This window comes from Eptatretus burgeri, chromosome 1, assembly GCF_056783735.1.
Source record: "Eptatretus burgeri isolate ZD-2024b chromosome 1, Ebu_testis_v1, whole genome shotgun sequence".
Taxonomy (NCBI): Eukaryota; Metazoa; Chordata; class Myxini; order Myxiniformes; family Myxinidae; genus Eptatretus; species Eptatretus burgeri.
Window position 1 is genome coordinate 6,214,321 of NC_140961.1, and position 17,481 is coordinate 6,231,801.

Here is a 17,481-nt window from a genome sequence, read left to right on the forward strand (position 1 = left end):
GTTTGGGAGTTGTAAATTGTAAAGAAAAAGTCAAATACAACCAAAAAATGCAACCAGATGTACTATATACATGTACAGAAAGAAGAATCGACATTGTCAAAGCTTTTCGTCTTGCAGCCCGACATGACAAACGCAAGAATACCGGATATGCAGAAGGAAAAGAAAAAAAAATTGACGTCTTTTTCGCTCAGACAATTGGGGATTGGCTCTTAAGACTGTTACTGACAAGAACATACCGTACATACAAATCATGGCGACGAGGCACCGAAGAAACCAGAGACCTCCCATTATAATGGCACAAGGTCAGAATAGATGCAGTGTGGGCACAAACTCTTTTTGATTGCAAAGAACAGGAGCTCGTGTGTGTATAAATGTGGCTTCGGTACGTGCACGTGCCAGAATCTGCAACCACTCGGTGATAGTTGCGCACATTCAGGATTGTTCAGGAGGTGCTGATCAATGGCAGAATTACTTTTTTGAGCAGGCATTCTTGTTGGGTTCTTGCAAGCATGAGTTGGTTGTAGTCGATCAATCTCCAAGCTATTCTGGATTGCCAATGGGATGTGCTGCTTGATCCAGTCCTCAAATCTGAGGGATGTGTGACCTATGTACCTGGCATCACACTGGAACTGATACTCACTCATAAGTGGCAATGTTCAGTTTTGTGACAGGGAGCACATCTTTCTGCACTGAGGGGAGCAATTTGTGGTTAGTAAAACAAATCAATCTAATTGCAGCAGAGTTTTAACACTGTGAAACCACCTGTTTCACCTGTTTTTCAAACCTTTGAGAGATTTTACCTCTCCATGGCAGGATAACGTAAACCGAAACACTTCTCTGGTCCAAATTCCAGACTTCTGGTTTTAGGTTTGCAGCAAGGGCAGGTTTTCTCAGGGGTCTCTGCCGACTTTCTCAAAATTAAGTTTCCGCTCGATTTTTGTCCCGTTTAACTGTTTATGTTCTCAGCGACATGTTTCTGTGTGTTCCCAGTTCGGTTTTGTTTAAAAAAATCGTGCTATTTTGTGAGTTTTCGTCGACCTTGTCTTTCCCGGTTCCTTGAGGCCTACCCATCCTTCCCCTCCAGGTGAATGATCGTTTTTATTTGTATTCTCTCCCTATTACCTTATATTCCTATATTCCCCACTTTCCCAATGCCCCACATCCCTCACAACTAAACACTCTGATTCTTGTCTTAAATTTAAAGGAAAAAAAACTACCTTCCTCCCTGCATATCCATGAGTCCCGAACCGTCTTCTTCTTTTTCTTCTTCTTCTTCTTCTTCTTCTTCTTCTTCTTCTTCTTCTTCTTCTTCCTCCTCCTTCTGCTGCACACCATCTTTCTTCTACTTGAGCTCATTGAGTTACACAAAGACCGCTTCACAAATAGAGTGGTTCAAGGTTGCCATGGCTGGTTCCAGGTTGCCACAGAACAGTGATGCCGCACATGTATTAATGTCTTCTTTGAGAGGAACATTCATGAACAGGCTGATATGTCAAAGGAGCACATAGTCACAGCATTCTGGTCCAGCTCTAATTCACATGTAGTTTTAGCAAACGTGAATGAGTCTTTCTTTATATAGTCAGAGAATTCCTCGAGAACAAGGTTGCAATAATTCACTCAACCAGTTGCTGAGTTCATGTTGTGCAGAATCAATCATCGATAAGATCGGAAGTTGTGGGATGCCTTCTTTATGCATTTTTGGGTAATCCATATATCCAAGGATGCTATTTACATCATCTTACTCACAACCACTTTCATTAACTGACTCCAGATGTGTGTGGTGAAGCAAGAGATAAAGGTGGCATGCCATTATTCTAACTGCTTGACAGCTACAGCACCAATTGTTTCGATCCGCTGACGCTGACTGGAACGCCCTGAGGACAGGATAATGGAGGAGGAGTGGGGGTTTAGACCTTTGAAGATGGGGGTTCTTGGTCTCTGGCTGTCTCCCTTACCAGTGCTCTCTGACTGGTCACCCCTTGATGGAGGTATTCCATGCTCTAAGCTACTGTGGAGCACTTCGCCACATCCTGAGGCACGCTGCAATTTGATGACAAACTGCCAGTTCTGTTTAAACTTTAAATGGTTATTTCTTTTAAATGGTTGCCTCATACAGTTCTTTTTAAATGTTTATTGTGTGTGCGTGAGTCCATAGTGATCACGATTCCTTTCATTACCTCTGCCACTAAGGTGAAGGAGATTGTTTTCACCCCTTTCTGTCTGTTTGTTGGGTCGCCGAAATAGATAACCCTTATTGTCAGTAATTCTGTCTGTTTGTTCGTTCGTCATCAGCATAATTGGTAGTAAACGTGGGCGGATTTTGACCAAACTCGGGTGGTAGATACATCTTATGACCTAGTGCTTTGGAAAGTGTGATAGTTGGTAGGGACGCTTTGGTTCCCTTGCAACAACCGAAAAACCTTCAAAATCAGTACTGTTCATGCAAAATCAATTCCGAAAGCCATTATCCCACGTAGGGTTATGAAATTTGGCACGAATGATCTACAGGTGATGCTCTATCAAATATATTCCGGTTTTTGTTATATATGGAACACTTTACCCGCAGTGCGCTCTGCAATTAGGGTATGCATGAAAATTGGCGAAAATTGAAGGCCCCCGAGCGACCAGGTGAGTGCATCGATACAAATGAAACTTTGCAGGTTTATGGTACCCAATGAGTACTACAACTTTGCCTCAGGACATATTGACCGATTTCGCTTAGGTCAGGGGTCAAAGGTCAATTAGTGCAAAAATCGATAATATGCGAGAGCTGGAGGTGCCTTCGCGCCAAATGCTACCCCTCCTAGGGTTATGGTCGGATGGTCATGAAAATTGACACCAATCGTCTGGAATACATTGTGCACAAACACTCGAGCCAGATTTTGGATTTACATCTTTGTTCACCCACAGCACCCCCTCAAACTTTGGGGATTCCCGATTTCAAACCGCATTTTCATTCAAATGGATACCGAGTAGTTATCAGTATATGGAACTGGATGAGATTTGATATGCATAATCTTAAGGTGATTCCCTATCTGCTTTATGATATCCATTTTGCTCTATATCTTATTGTTTCCATGCTCGGCGACCCATCGCCGCCTACCGGTTTGTCTGTCTGTTTGCCTGTGTACAGGATATCTCAAAAATTGTGGACAGATCTGGATGGAATTTTGTGGACAGGTTCGGTGTCTGACAAGAACGAACTGATTAGATTTTGGTGAAGATCTGGATCCGAAGACTAGAATGTTTAAAAGTGATTCTTCACCATTGAGAGACAGGGCTTAACCAATATATAGCACGATATCTCAAAAAGTTGTCGACGGATTCGGATGAAACTTGTTGGACATGTCGGGTACGTTACAAGGAAGAATTGATTCAGTTTTGTTGAAGATCTGGATCCGGATCTAGATCTGATAATTTGTTAAGTGAATCTTCACCATTGCAAGATCGGGATAAACCGATATAAAGCACAATATCTCAAGGTGTTGTGGGTGGGAATCGATTTTGGCGAAGATAGGAATCTGGACCTGGATACGAGAATTATTTAATTTTCAAAGTGATTCTTTACCATTGAGAGAAAGGGCCAAAAAGGATACATAGCACGATATCTCAAAAATGTATTGCGCCCGATATGTTCTCGTGGATCATGCATTACGGGGTGGAGGTATGCGCTCGATCGAGTGTCCTTCTAGTCGTGCATTGTGTTTATGAATTTTGTCTTTACCTGTCTGGATTTGTCAAAGCCTGTCTTGTGCCCTTTATCTTATTATATTTCCCAATGAACCCATGAATGTAAGTAAGGTTCCTGCCATCTTTCCCACATTGACCGATTCATTTGATTGAAAACCGCTGGAGGGTGAAAAATATATAATTAGGATAAGCCGGGGTTTTTTTTGGCTATTCACATGTGAGTGGAGGTGTATTTCACAACCACTAAATTAAGTTGACGTGTTGCCCCCATTTCGTCTTAAGCCAGCTTTCCATGGGATATGAATCCCGAGTGTGTGCAGTTTCCATCTCGTTTAGCTTGGAGCTTTGGGTGCGGCCCAACACGTGCCTATCCTGCATGTTATCAGGATGTTTTTTTTTTATGGTCCTTTGACATCACTCCATTTTCATGCTCAAGATTACATTCTCTGGACTGACTCGGCTGTAACCATCTCATTAATGAGTACGTTTTCATTGTTTGCCAATTTGTTCTGAGAGCAGCTTGATTACACTCCTGCAGGCTTTGTTCAATGAATACCATCTGCTACTTATTCAATTCTTTTGAATATTCATCATTTATTTTCTTGCAATTGTTCTTTGGAAGATGTTCAACTGCGTACCAATCACTGATTGCTTTCTGTAGTTCATGCGAAAGAATCAGGTTGGATGAACCCTCTTTATGCAAATGCAGTAATTATTTTCATTGTACTCATGGAGAAGAAATTTCCTGCTGCTTATTATTTTATTTATTGACTTGTACAAGCTACAGTTGTGCAACTTGATAATATGAATTCAGAATATGCAAATGAACTTGAGTCCTCACTTGTGGAAAGATTTAATATACGATGATGCGAAGAGAGTACAACAAACGCAACTGTACTTCACAGGATTAATAAGCAGAAAGATCGAAGTGGGCTTGGCAAGAGATGTAGGAGCCTGTGCAACTCGGCTATTCCTTAAGGAAACGGAACGGCTGAAGAAGTTGTCCATCAAGATTCACTCTCTCCTACATGTAATGCAAAAAATTAGGGGCAGTATCTGCCAACAGGTAAATCTCTGGGGCCCCAAACATCAACTGGTGACAAGGACGCTGATAGGTCAGATGCATCATGCAAAGCCATTAAATGAATCATTCAAGATAATTGGAGAATCGTGATGGAAAAAGGTGTGAAAAGGCAAGTGAGTCAGTCTATGGTAGTGACCTACTTTTGGATGTTAAACCATGTGGTCATCTGTCTTATAGGGTCATCTTATGGTTGCCCTTTTGCACATGATGTGCGAACACCCATGCGCATGAATGTGCTTATGGTGTGGGAGATGCTGTGCCTGCACAGCAACCACACTGAGATAGCAAGCAGTGTCAGCTACGGGTGTCGAGGAATATCCGAGAAGACCAGGCCGTTTAGTGAAGGATTTTGTAATTTGTTCAGGGTGCCGACGATAACTTGCCCATGCTCGGTGAAAGACACCGCGGCATCTTTGACATCCACAAATTAATGCTCACACAATAAAAAAAATGTCACAACAAAAAAAGATGGTTGGCATTATTAAAAATGCAAATACGCTATCAATTCGACAAGGTCGGAACACATCCCAGAGATAATATCGAGGGGAAATCTGCGGCTTCCTGCGTGTCCAAATTTTTGTTGAGCAAAACAATTTATTCTGAATTGGGGCCTTTGATTTGTCGATGACGGTACCACGAGCCGTTAAGACGCCATTTTGTACTGCAAGTGTCGCTTTTCTTCATTAATACATCAATGAACAAAGATTTGTCATTGTCATGTGCAGCTAACAATGAAATATCTGATGTCAGAGGAACAACCTCTGTTTTCTTTCTAATTTCCAAATGATAGGCAGACTATTTTGGTCCGTCATGGCCCGGTGATATTGTGTCTGTCGCACAGTGACTTGCACTTCATCCACTTCAAATTAGACTCGTACTGATAAAGAAGAATGAATAAGTAGTCGTGCTAGTGAAGGTCCACCTGTCCATCTGTATCTGGGTGGACAGGTAAAAACAATGGATGAAATCAACAAGATGTTGATCAAGCCATGCTAACCACAGTGGCTTAACGAGACAAACTTGACATTTCGGGTATTTATCCTCTTTTGTTCCGACTAAAGATAAGCACCTGGAACATCAGCTTCTCCTCGCTTCCCACAGCAGGTTCGTATACCCCAATCAACGTCCAATTCATTTCATACATCGTACCGATCGATAACAACTGTTATGGCAATGGTTTGGGAGTAACGAAATGGCATATGCTAAATAACAGTGAGGTTCCACGTCTGCCACAATTTGATAGGCAAATGTAAGGAAAAGAAAAAGCGGTTGTAGGAGGCCTTTCAAACACATCATACCATCACAACGCGAGCATGACACGCGGACACAGTGGTGACAACAGCATTGCGTGAGAATCAATGTGGACGACAAAAGATGTAGATAAACATAGTTTGTCCCAGTGAATAAGGAAGTCGTTCAGAAAGTTATACGAACGGAATATTCACTACTGCCTGAGATATGACAACATCATATTAATGCAGAACCCCCCCCCCTCTCCCCTCCCATCAACTCCATTGCATTCGCTCCATTTGTCCTTCAAGCTGTCAAGCTTTCATTCACATTTCTCCAACACTCACATATCAGTCGTATGAGTCAACTGCTTGTTCTCAGTGAATCAGAGGTCATGCAGGTGGGACCTCAAATATAGAAACATGTAAAATTGATCGAATGGGGTATACCGACTGGGGAGGGGGTTCAGGAGATCCTGCCGCTCAAAGCCACAGCCATGAATGCAGGTATGTGCAACAGGTAGACTTCGTCACACGCATGTTGTTGTGAAGGAGCACACCTTTGGTCAACATCCCTTGACATTTGTCCTTGATCGTTCCAACGTGATTGAAGTTTTGTGAAGCAAATGGCCAGTTAGGTAATCGAGGCCATGATCTTGCCGATTGAGGGCTGGGTGCGAAATTTATTGGGTGGTGGTGATACATTGCCTGGATTCCAATTCGGTTTCAGGGTCCCAGTGTTGAAGCCACTTTTTATTACCAGTTACCAGATGAATGATAAAGCTGGATCAGTGTTGAATAGTTTGCGAAGTTTGTGACGTTGTCAACCATTGCTGTCAACGGAGAGAGTGGTGAGATATGTGGATATCTTGATGACCTTTAATGAGCCAATCCTCGACAGTGGTAGGCTATGAGGATATTTCCGCGACCTCAATGAGTTAATACTAGAATCTGGATGATTAATGCCTCAAAATAGGAAAGTTTGTGGGTCGATGAAATCTGCCGGTCAACCTAACCTGGAGTCCCAACATTTCATCAAATGAACCTTCCATGTTTAAAGTCAGCCATCAATTTGGCTGCTGTATCAAGGATGCATCTTGTCATCCCCAACCACAATTTATTCATGGACCTCTTTGGGTCAGGAACCTTTTTGCATAAAGATTTCCTGACACCACACTGGTAGATTATAATAATATCAATAATTGTATCAAATAGCACACTTTTGGTACTTATTCAAAAACAATGAACCAATGGTATTGAAGAAGCACGAGTTTATAATTGGCATTAATAAAATCACAGCTCTTCGGTAGATGAATATTCAGTTACGATAATGATGGAGATGCAACTCGTGGCATCCATTATGGTGGAGTGCATAGATGTAAATAAACAAATAATTAGTGTACATTGTAAAGTACACTAATTATTCTTCATTCGATACTCTTTCTGTATATTATTTGTGGCTTGTCCAAATAAATCATTCAAAAAACAAAAAACATTGGATGCTTAGTCGAGGCTCGTGGAAGAGCGAGCACACTGAACGGATCAAGACGTAACAGACAAAAACAGGATGCAAAATATGCATCTGTGGAGAAAGAAATTCCAAGGAGGAAAAACTGGAAAATTAGAAGGGATTTAGGTGGGGTTAACGAGCGTAGAAAAGATCATGGTTTTGGATTGGGGACGATCTGAGAATGAACAGCTGTCTTGAATACCTGGGGGGGGGGGGAGGAATGAGATTGAAGAGAATGTGGAAGTTGCTTCCACAGGTGGGGAAAAAGGAGGAACAAATGAGTGGAGGTGAGTGGTGATCCTGGATTTAGGTAGTTTCACCAGAAGGAGGTTGATGGCCACCTTTACAGGCAGGGAGTTACGTCACAATTTATCAGTACTGGGTGAGCCCTGCAGAAACCCTGGGAGGGGCAAAGTACAGAACAGGTACTGCCCTGCATAAAAAAGGTGCAAAAACAGATCCCTGTAACTACAGACCAATCAGCCTTCTCCCAATCATCAGCAAGGTTATGGAATCCATCATCGCTTCAGACATGAAATCCTTCCTCTTCTCCAATGGCTTGATTTCCAATCATCAATTTGGTTTCAGACCAGGTCTCTCTACCCTGGATATGCTGCTACTGCTCTCCCATCAATGGATGGAGGTCCTCAATGCCAGACAGGAAATCCGAGCCGTATCCCTGGACATATCACGTGCTTTTGACACAGTCTGGCACCCTGCCCTACTCACCAAACTCTCTTCCCATGGTATTCAAGGCCATCTCCACTCATGGCTCGCAGACTTCCTCTCCTGTCGCAGTCAACGTGTGGCCCTAAATGGAGTTCTTTCATCCCCTCTCCCTGTGCAGGCTGGAGTTCCTCAAGGTAGCGTTCTGGGCCCTGTTCTTTTTCTGGTTTTCATCAATGATCTCTCGGACTCCCTGGAAAATCCTCTATTTCTCTTTGCCGATGACTCCACCCTCTGCCGTACCATCTGTCATCCCTCAGACCGGCAAGCAGCAGCTTCTTCGCTCACTGCAGATCTGGATAAAATCACAAACTGGTCCAACACCTGGAACATGTCTTTCAATCCACACAAATCTCACACTCTCACTATGTCTCTTCAAAAGGACCGTTTACAAAACCCCCCCATCCACTTTCTCAACAATCCTCTGGAAGAAGTCTTTTCTTTCAAGCTTCTGGGTCTCACTATCTGCCATGACCTTTCCTGGGAAAGTCACATTTCCAACCTTGCCTCAAAAGCCAGTCGCCGACTGGGAATCCTCCGTCGTGCAAAGTCCTTCCTCGGCCCTCTTGAGCTCCTGACCACTTACAAAGCTTTTGTCCGTAGCCTGATGGAGTACTGCTCTCCCCTCTGGGCTGGTGCTCCTGCCTCCCACCTTTCTCGACTTCACGCTGTCGAAACCAGGGCTTTTAAGATCATTGGCATCTCCCGCAATTAAGCTGAGTCTTTGGGCCTCTCACTCAATCACCGCAGGTTGGTCGGTGGTCTTTCTGTCTTCTACCGACTCCTCTCCAGCCTTGCCCGCCCTGCTCTCTCTGCGATTTGTCCCCACCACATTTCCACAGGGCGCTCAAGGTCCGGCAACAACCCCCTTCTGGTAAAAATACCAAATCACGAGTCACTGCTCATCTTCACTCTTTCATTCCTCTTTTTCCCGCCTTTGGAATAAACTTCCTCACTCTATTCTTTCCCATTCTTCCCTCCAGACTTTCAAAACAGCTGTTCCCCACCACCTCTTATCTTCCCCCATCCAAATCCTCGATGTTTTCTACCCCCGATAATCCACCCAAGCCCACTTCCTTCAATTCTCCTGCTTTCCTTCCTGAAAGTCCCTGTAATGTCCATCTTCTCCTCGCCATGTTCCCCGTCCCATCCCCATCCCTCTCCCTTCCACAGTTCACCTGTGTCTGTTCCCCAATGTTTTGTCCCTTCCACTCCCGCCCCTCTTGTCTCATGCCTCCTTGCTGTGAGTTGTGTGTTAGCTCTCATACGAGCCTCAACCAAGGTATACAAAAAAAAAAAAAAAAAAAAAAAAAAAAACAGAAAGGAGGCGGTAGAAGACAGAGAGACCAGCGACCTGTCTACGATGGTAAAGTGATAAAACTATAGACTCAGCTTCATCGCGGAAGATTTCAATGATCTTGAAGGTCTTGGTTTCCGCGGCATCAAGCTGAGCAAGATGTGAAGCAAGGGAGCCAGACCAGAGGGGAGAGAAGTTCTCCATCAAGCTGTAGTCAAAGGCCTTGCAGGTGGACAGGAGTTCAGGTGTGACAAGGAAGAACTTTGTACTACGGAGGATGCCCAGTCAGCCGCTGGCTTTGGAAGGCAACGCTGAAATGAGGTTTGTCCAAGAAAGATCATCGCTGATAGCGAGACCCAGGAGTTTGATTGATTGGACCTCCTCAATATATTTAAAGAAGTAGATTGAAGGAGGGGGTTGTCAGATGGTCCTTTTGGAGACAGATCTTGAGATTGTGAGATTTGTCAGGATTGAAAGACAAATTACAAGTGTTTGACCAGCTTGTGATTCTGTCAAGGCCTGAAGAGAGGCAAGAGGCTGCAGCCTGTCTGTCTGAAGGATGTCATGGCAGAGGGTGGAGTCATCAGCAAATAGATAAAGGGGATTTTCTTGAGAGTCAGAGAGATCATTGATCATTGATGGAGATCAGTTGCGGGTTTCTTTAAAGTTACCCATGTGAAACTCAGCCACGTGCCAACGAATGGACATCTGTTCTTTCGGGATAGAAGTGGCATGACTGATGACACCTTGCTATGATCAGGACAGAATTAACATGATCAGGGAAGAAAGGATGGTGTATAGGTAGAGAACTTATATTTGAACTGTCGAGCCTGGGTTTCATTCCAGAGCCGACTTTGAACGATGTCTGATTGGTGCTTCACAGGCAGGGAGTTAGTTCACAAAATGTGCCGTCCTTTGAATGGACATCAAGCTCGATGTCCTGTCTGCTAGAATGAGAAGTTGGACATTACCCCAGTTGGATTCTGTGAATAGTAAGTGAGTCATCACGATGCTTTGGCCAAGTTACAAATTCCTGCTCGAATGAGTTCCAGTTGAATATCAGGCCTGGCCTGCTCGTTCTATAAGCACTTATTCCAATCTCCCTCCTGGAGCCAACGCCTGCACAAGAAAGTGGGATTCATTGTAGCCATTGAGAAAGTGAGTAGCAGGAGTAAAAGTAGTCATAGCGGTAGTTGTAGTAGTAGCAGCAGTAAGAGTTAAGCTACAAACACCATCTGCAGTCATCAAAGCGACTACAGCAAAGACCTCCTCCCATTATAGTTACAACAGGCATTATCTGCACGAAACGACTACGTCGTTACACTTTTGTCCCAATGAATGTGACACGAGTTATGATAAAGCTTTGACCTGTTGTCACATTCCCAACTCCAGCATCAGCTCATGATGCTGAGAACCCAAGTTCAAATCCCACAGTCGTCCATTGTCGACTCGTGTTCTTGTAGTTCATGTAAAAGTGCACTGTCTGATCAAACCTTTTCCTGCAATACGATGTGTGCGCAAGATCCTCCATGAGTCTTAAATAGCTGTGAAAACAAAGAAGTCTTCTTGCCATTTGCATGGGACATTAAGCTTTGATGATTGCTCTGCTTAATGCGTCAAAAAGCAGATCCAATACATGCAAACAAGGTTGAGTAGATACTCCACCTGAAATGAAGTGCACATACGAGTGGGAAATGGATGCAAGGAAGGATGCTAAAGGCAATAAATAAGCAAATTTCATTCTTGTTCTAAATCACAATCTCCTTGCAAGAATTTGTAACTGATTTATTTGCCATTTGCTATCTAAACTTCTGGAATGAATTACAGGATTTATTTTTGGTTTGCCCCCCCCCCCCCCCGCCCCGATTTCATCCTCGGATGCTATATTCCTTTGCCTTTCTCTTCACCTTGCTTTGAGTGCCTCGTTTTCCTCTTCCTCATGAATGTTGTCTTTAAATAAAAAAAAAAAAATTCAGTAAAATGTCAGTCATGTCATATTGGTGTTTCATAACCAACTGTGCATCCGGATACCCCAACAAAATGATTGGTAAATCCAATATACGAGCTGCATCTGCTGTTTCAACATGGATTTTTACCCACATTAACAGGATGTTCATTGAAAAACTGGATAATAATCAGTCTAGTAACAATCAGCTCTTGTAACTTTGATCTAATTTCCTTAAGTTATCAATTGGACAGGAGCAATCAGGTGATAAAAGTACTGAGGCATGCAGTGTCTTCAGAAAGTATTCACACCCCTTGACTTTTGTCACATTTTGTTGTTGCAGCCTGAATTTAAAATTACTTAAACGAAAAAAAAAATTGTCACCCAGCTCCACAAAATACCCCACAATGACAAAGTGAAAAACATGTTTTTAGAATTGTTTTTACAAATTAATAAAATATGAAAGGCTGAAATGTCTTGCATCGATAAGCATTCATCCACTTTGTTATGACGCTCCAAATTGAGTTCAGGTGCATCCAATTAACTTTGATCATCCTTGACATGTCTCGACAACTTGGATGGAATCCACCTCTGGCCAATTAAATTGACAAAGACACGATTTAGAAAGAAACACACCATTCTTTATAAGGTCCCACAGTTGACAGTGGATGTCAGAGCAGAAACTCCACCATGAAGTCCGATGACCTGTCCGTAGAACTCTGAGATAGAATTGTGAGGAGGCGTAGATCTGGGGAAGGTTATAAAACAATTTCTGGAGTGTTGAAAGTTCCCAAGAGCACAGTGAGCTCCATCATTAGGAAATGGAAAGAATATGGAACGACCCAGACTCTTACGAGAGCTGGCCGTCCGACCAAACTGAACAACTGGGCAAGAATGACCTTGGACAGGGAGGTGATTAAGAACCCAATGACCACTGTGAAAGGATGACAGAGTTCCTTGACTGAGATGGGAGAACCTGACGAAAGGACAACAGTCTCTGCAGCACCTCACCAATCTCGGCTTTATGGGAGAGTGGCCAGACCGAAGCCACTCCTGGGCAAAAGGTGCATGACAGCACACCTGGAGTTTACAAAATGGCGCGTGAAAGACTCCGAGAGCATGAGGGAAAATGACTCTGTGGTCTGATGAGACGAAAATTTAATTATTTGGCCTAAATGCAAAGCGGGATGTCTAGCCGAAACCAGGCACAGCTCATCTCCCAGTCCCATCTAACACCATCCCTACCGTGAAGCATAGTGGTGGCAGCATCATGCTTTGGGGATGGTTGAAGGCATCAGTTTGGGGAAATCATCATCAGTTGAAGGCGCTGCAACACTTGTAAGGATCGAGGGAACTATGGATGGAGACAAATACAGGGAAATCCTTGAGGTGAACCTGCTTCAGAGTGCAAAAGACCTCAGACTGCAGCAAAGATTTACATTCCAGCAGGACGATGATCCCAAGCATGCAGCTAAAACAACACTGGAACGGCTTCAGAATAAGAATGTGAAAGTCCTTGAGTGGCCCAGCCAAAACCCAGACTTGAATCCCATTGAGAAACTGTGGAAAGACTTGAACATTGATGTTCACCGACGCTTCCCATCCAACTTGATGGAGTTTGAGCAAATCTGCAAGGAAGAATGGGAGAAAATCCCCAAATCCAGATGGGCAAAGCTCATACAGACATACCCAAGAACACTCGAACCTGTAATCACTGCCAAAGGCCCTTCTACAAAGTAATGACTCAGGGGTTGGATACTTATGTAAATTAGATAGTTCATATTTAATTTTTGTCCTTCACAAAGTTCTGTCCTGTGCGAAGTGTCGGCGAGCTATCACCGGCACACTGGTAAAATTACAAATTCCTACTCTTCCTTCAAGAGGTATAGCATCATTACCTCCACCACCGATGGTGGATGGAAGTTATGTTTTCAGCTCTGTCTGTCTGTTTGTCTGTGGGCAAGATATCTCAAAAGGTTGTGGATGGATTCGGCCGAAACTTGGTGGACATGTTGGGTGTGTGACAAGAGCAAATTGATTTGATTTTGGTGAAGATCCAGATGCAGATTTGAAAATTTTTCACCATTGAGAAAAAGGGCCAAAAATGATAAATAGCACAATAACTCAAAACGTTATGGACGGATTCGGACGAAACATGGTGGACTGGTTGTGTGTGTGTGTGTGACAAGAACGAATCGATTCGATTTTGGTGAAGATCCGAACCAGGAAAAGAGAATTTAAAATGTTTTTTTAAAGTGAATCTTCACCACTGAGAGATACAGGTCAGATTAAATCTGTGACGTGCTACAGGTAGCATGTATCCCTGTATAGGTGTATATCTGACCTGTTCCATGGCCGGGTTGTTGGCAACTAAACAGTCTCCTCCACCAAGTTACTTGCTGAGGAAGGTGTATGATATGGACACCCAGGAGGATGAAGAAGAAAACTTGTCAAAGGGCGGAGGAGCTCCTTGTGACCAACGGTCATCCATATCTAGTGCCCCACTGTGTCTGCGGACGTCCTCCTGCAGTTGGTTACTTTTTATGAGGAGGTTGGTGGCAGGATTTACACTCCGGCCACCGTAAAACCCTTGATTCTGCAAAACATTCAAAATGCATGAAAAAAAATCTGACAACGCACCCCATGGGAGTACGTCTTGTGCTGCTTCCCTTCGCAGGGCAGCTCACCGGACGACGGGATTGGGGCAAAGCCTTTGGGACCCCCAATCTTTGATGATAGGAGGGAAACCATGGGGTAACATTCCCGGGTCAAATTGCTGGAGTTGGTGGTGCATGGTGCTGGCTGGCTTATTGGTTGGGGTGGTGGGCTTGGAGCCCAGGATCCTGAGTTCAAATCCCACTTGGCTGTTGAAGTAATACCAGGTGGGGTTGACTCTGCCTGCCATCCTTGTGAGGTCAGCAAAATGAGTGCCAGCATGCTGGTATACTGTGTCGGAGTGGCGACCCCTCCAGGATTGTGTCCTATAGCCAAGGAGACTGCTTTGGCAGCACCAACGCTCTGCACAGAGTGTGGTCCCAATGGATGGATGCATTGTGGTAGAGCATGTCGGGGAGGTGCTGAGGTGTCGCCCACCAGACAGTGGTCTCCTTGGGGTAACCTGAGGTGGTCACTTCGGGTGGGTACCTGGAATGTCCTATCCCCAAGAAAGGATGATCACCTGTCTCTGTTTTCATCTGTGCTCAAGTGTTTGAACATCAGTATTGCAGCATTCTCTGAGGCTCGGAGACCGGATTGAGGCAAGATCATGGCGGGTGGTTACACCTACTATTGGTCTGGTTGCTCTGATGGTTGCCATGCCCATGTAGTTGCTGTAGCTGTGTCCAATAAGCTGACTCCAATGATAATTGAGATAACACCAGTCAACGAGCGCATTATGAGACGAAGGATTAGTCACTCTAAAGGTGTAATTTCGAGTTAGATGTCAAGGATGTTACAATCCCAATTGCTTACCCTCCAATCAACTGTGGTCCACCTTCGCTTGTGGAAACACAGGCTGCAGTGAACCGGTTGAAATGTGGTAAAGCTCCAGGGATCTGTGGCATCCAGGCTGAACTTCTCAAGGTTGCTGGAAATGCTGTACTCATGTCGTTGCATGCAGTTCTGGGCTCTAACTGGAACACAGGCATCATCCCAACTGACTGGAAGAGGGGCCTTGTTGTCCATCTCTGGAAAGGGAAGGGTGATCGCCAGGACTACAACCACTGAAGAATGACGCTGCTCTCAGTGCCGGGCAAGGTCTTTGCTCGGATAATTCTTGATAGGGTTCGCCACCATCTGCTTGAGCACCAGCGTCCAGAGCAGTCAGGCTTTACACCAAAGAAGTCAACGATTGACCGTATCCTTGCTCTTTGTGTCCTCACCGAACGCAGGCGAGAGTTTCGGCAGGGGCTGCTTGCACCCTATGTTGATCTCTGTAAAGCGTTTGATTCAGTGAACCGGGATGTCCTGTGGAGGATTCATGGTCTTCGTGGGGTGCTACCAAAACTGATCGATCTGATGTTTGAACTCTCGTCTAAAACTGAGAGTGCTGTGAGATGTGGTGGTACCATCTCTGACTTATTTCCAGTTGTTATTGGAGTTCCTCAGGGGTGTGTACTGTCCTTTACTCTTTACAGCGCTTGTATGGACTGAATTCTCGGGAGGATGTGAGAGAGATCAAGCTGTGGTGCATAGCTTGGGAATGTCAAGATCTCGGACCTTGATTTCGCAGATGATGCAGTCATCTTTGTGGAGACTTTCGATATCCTTTTGGGGGCCCTCGAGGTGCTGAATGAAGAGTCGGAGCCACTGGGATTATGTGTTTTCTGGGTCAAAACTAAGATCCAGGCTTTCAATGACATCTTGGATGCTGCTATCCTGTCTGTACCTGTTTGTGGTGAGGATATTGAGGTTATGGAGATATTCAGTTACCATGGCAGTGATATTCATGTCTCTGCTGGCTGTGAGTCAGAGGTCAACAGACGTCTGGGTCAGGCCTGGGGAGTCATGGATTCTCTGGATTATGGGGTGTGGCGCTGCCGGTACCAGTGCGGGAGGCCGAAAGTTCGAGTCTTCAGGTCCTTGGTGCTTCCATTCTGGCTCTATGGACGTGAGATTTGGACTCTGACCAGGGATCCGAGACGGAGACTTAACTATTTTGGTACCAGGTCTCTTCGGAGAATCCTTGGCTATCGCTGGTCGGACTTGTGTTCAACAAGCGGTTGCTGAGAGAGACTCAAATGAGATTTGTTTCCCGCATCGTCCGTGAGTGTAAACTGCATCTGTATGGACATGTGGCTCATTTTCCTGACGCTGATCCTGCTCACCAGATTCTCGCAGTGAGGGAGCCTCGTGAGTGGAGGAGGCCAATGTGCCGACCACCAACGTCGTGGTTGCAGCAGGTTGATCAGCATCTCAAGGAGATGTGGATGGGCCAGGAAAGGCAACTACCTGAGGGTTGGCCAGACAGAGGCCCCTAGAGTACCAGCGGAAAGTGGATGCAGTGACATGCTGCTCTGTCGCATGCTCCCATTCCTGACCTGGCCTGAGAGAAAAGGCTAAAAACGAAATATCGTATCATACTTCAAAATGTTGTGGACGAGTTCTGACAAAACTATATGGATGAGTTGGCTCGGTGACAAGAACAAGCTGATTCGATTTTGGTTCAAGTCCGACTCCAGATCTGGCCTTTCAGGGGGATACAAAACGTAAACTGTTCAGCCTTGCGGAGGTATGCACCCCACCGAGTGTTGTTCGAGTTGGCTCTGCTGTGCCCCTGTAAGAACTGAAGCTTTCCCACAGTCACGTGCTCCAGAAGAATGACGATGACCATTTCTATTGCTCTTCCTCTTCTTTAATGGTTTTAAAATGTTTCACCTTATTATGGAGTCGAGCAAGGAATGTCTTTGGCTTTTCTTTCACGAACCAGATGGCCAGGCCTGATGTTCAACTGAAGTTGGCAAGATTTTGGAATTTACTCACGGTGACAGTGTTAACTCCACAACTATTGGGCGAAAGCCACCATGGCATATTTAATGTCCACTAAGTAATGCTCGCAGATAAAACACCAGCCTGCATTCCCATCAGAAGGATGGTCCTCTCTGTGAGTCAACATCCTGCCTGTGATTCATCAATGTGACAGTTTACAGTCAGGTTTGGAGTCAAACCCAAATTAGACAGCTCAAGGGCAAGTGCATCATCTCCGCAACATCCTATTGGTACTTTAATTGTCAAACCTTTCAGTGGGGTCTTTAACCGAGTAAATGACAAAGTAAGAGGAACCTGGAAGGCTGACGAACATCCTGTTTTAAAAGATTGTAAGCTCTGCAAAACAACAGCCATGCTGTCAGAATTCTGTCGACGTAGACATGAACCCAGAGAATCAGAACACCCCCGATGGAAGCACAATGACACCGGCGCTGAAGCAGGAAAAAAAACCAATTGTATTATATATTACTTCAGTCAGAAAACAACATAAATTTCCTGCAACAATGACATTCG

The 17,481-nt window shown here is 44.5% G+C and overlaps 1 protein-coding gene across 1 annotated transcript in view; it reads right to left on the bottom strand.

Annotated features, from left to right (window-relative positions):
• ADGRA1 (adhesion G protein-coupled receptor A1) overlaps positions 1-17,481 on the bottom strand; it is a 522,543-nt gene that overhangs the window by 345,928 nt on the left and 159,134 nt on the right. The window lies entirely within an intron of this gene.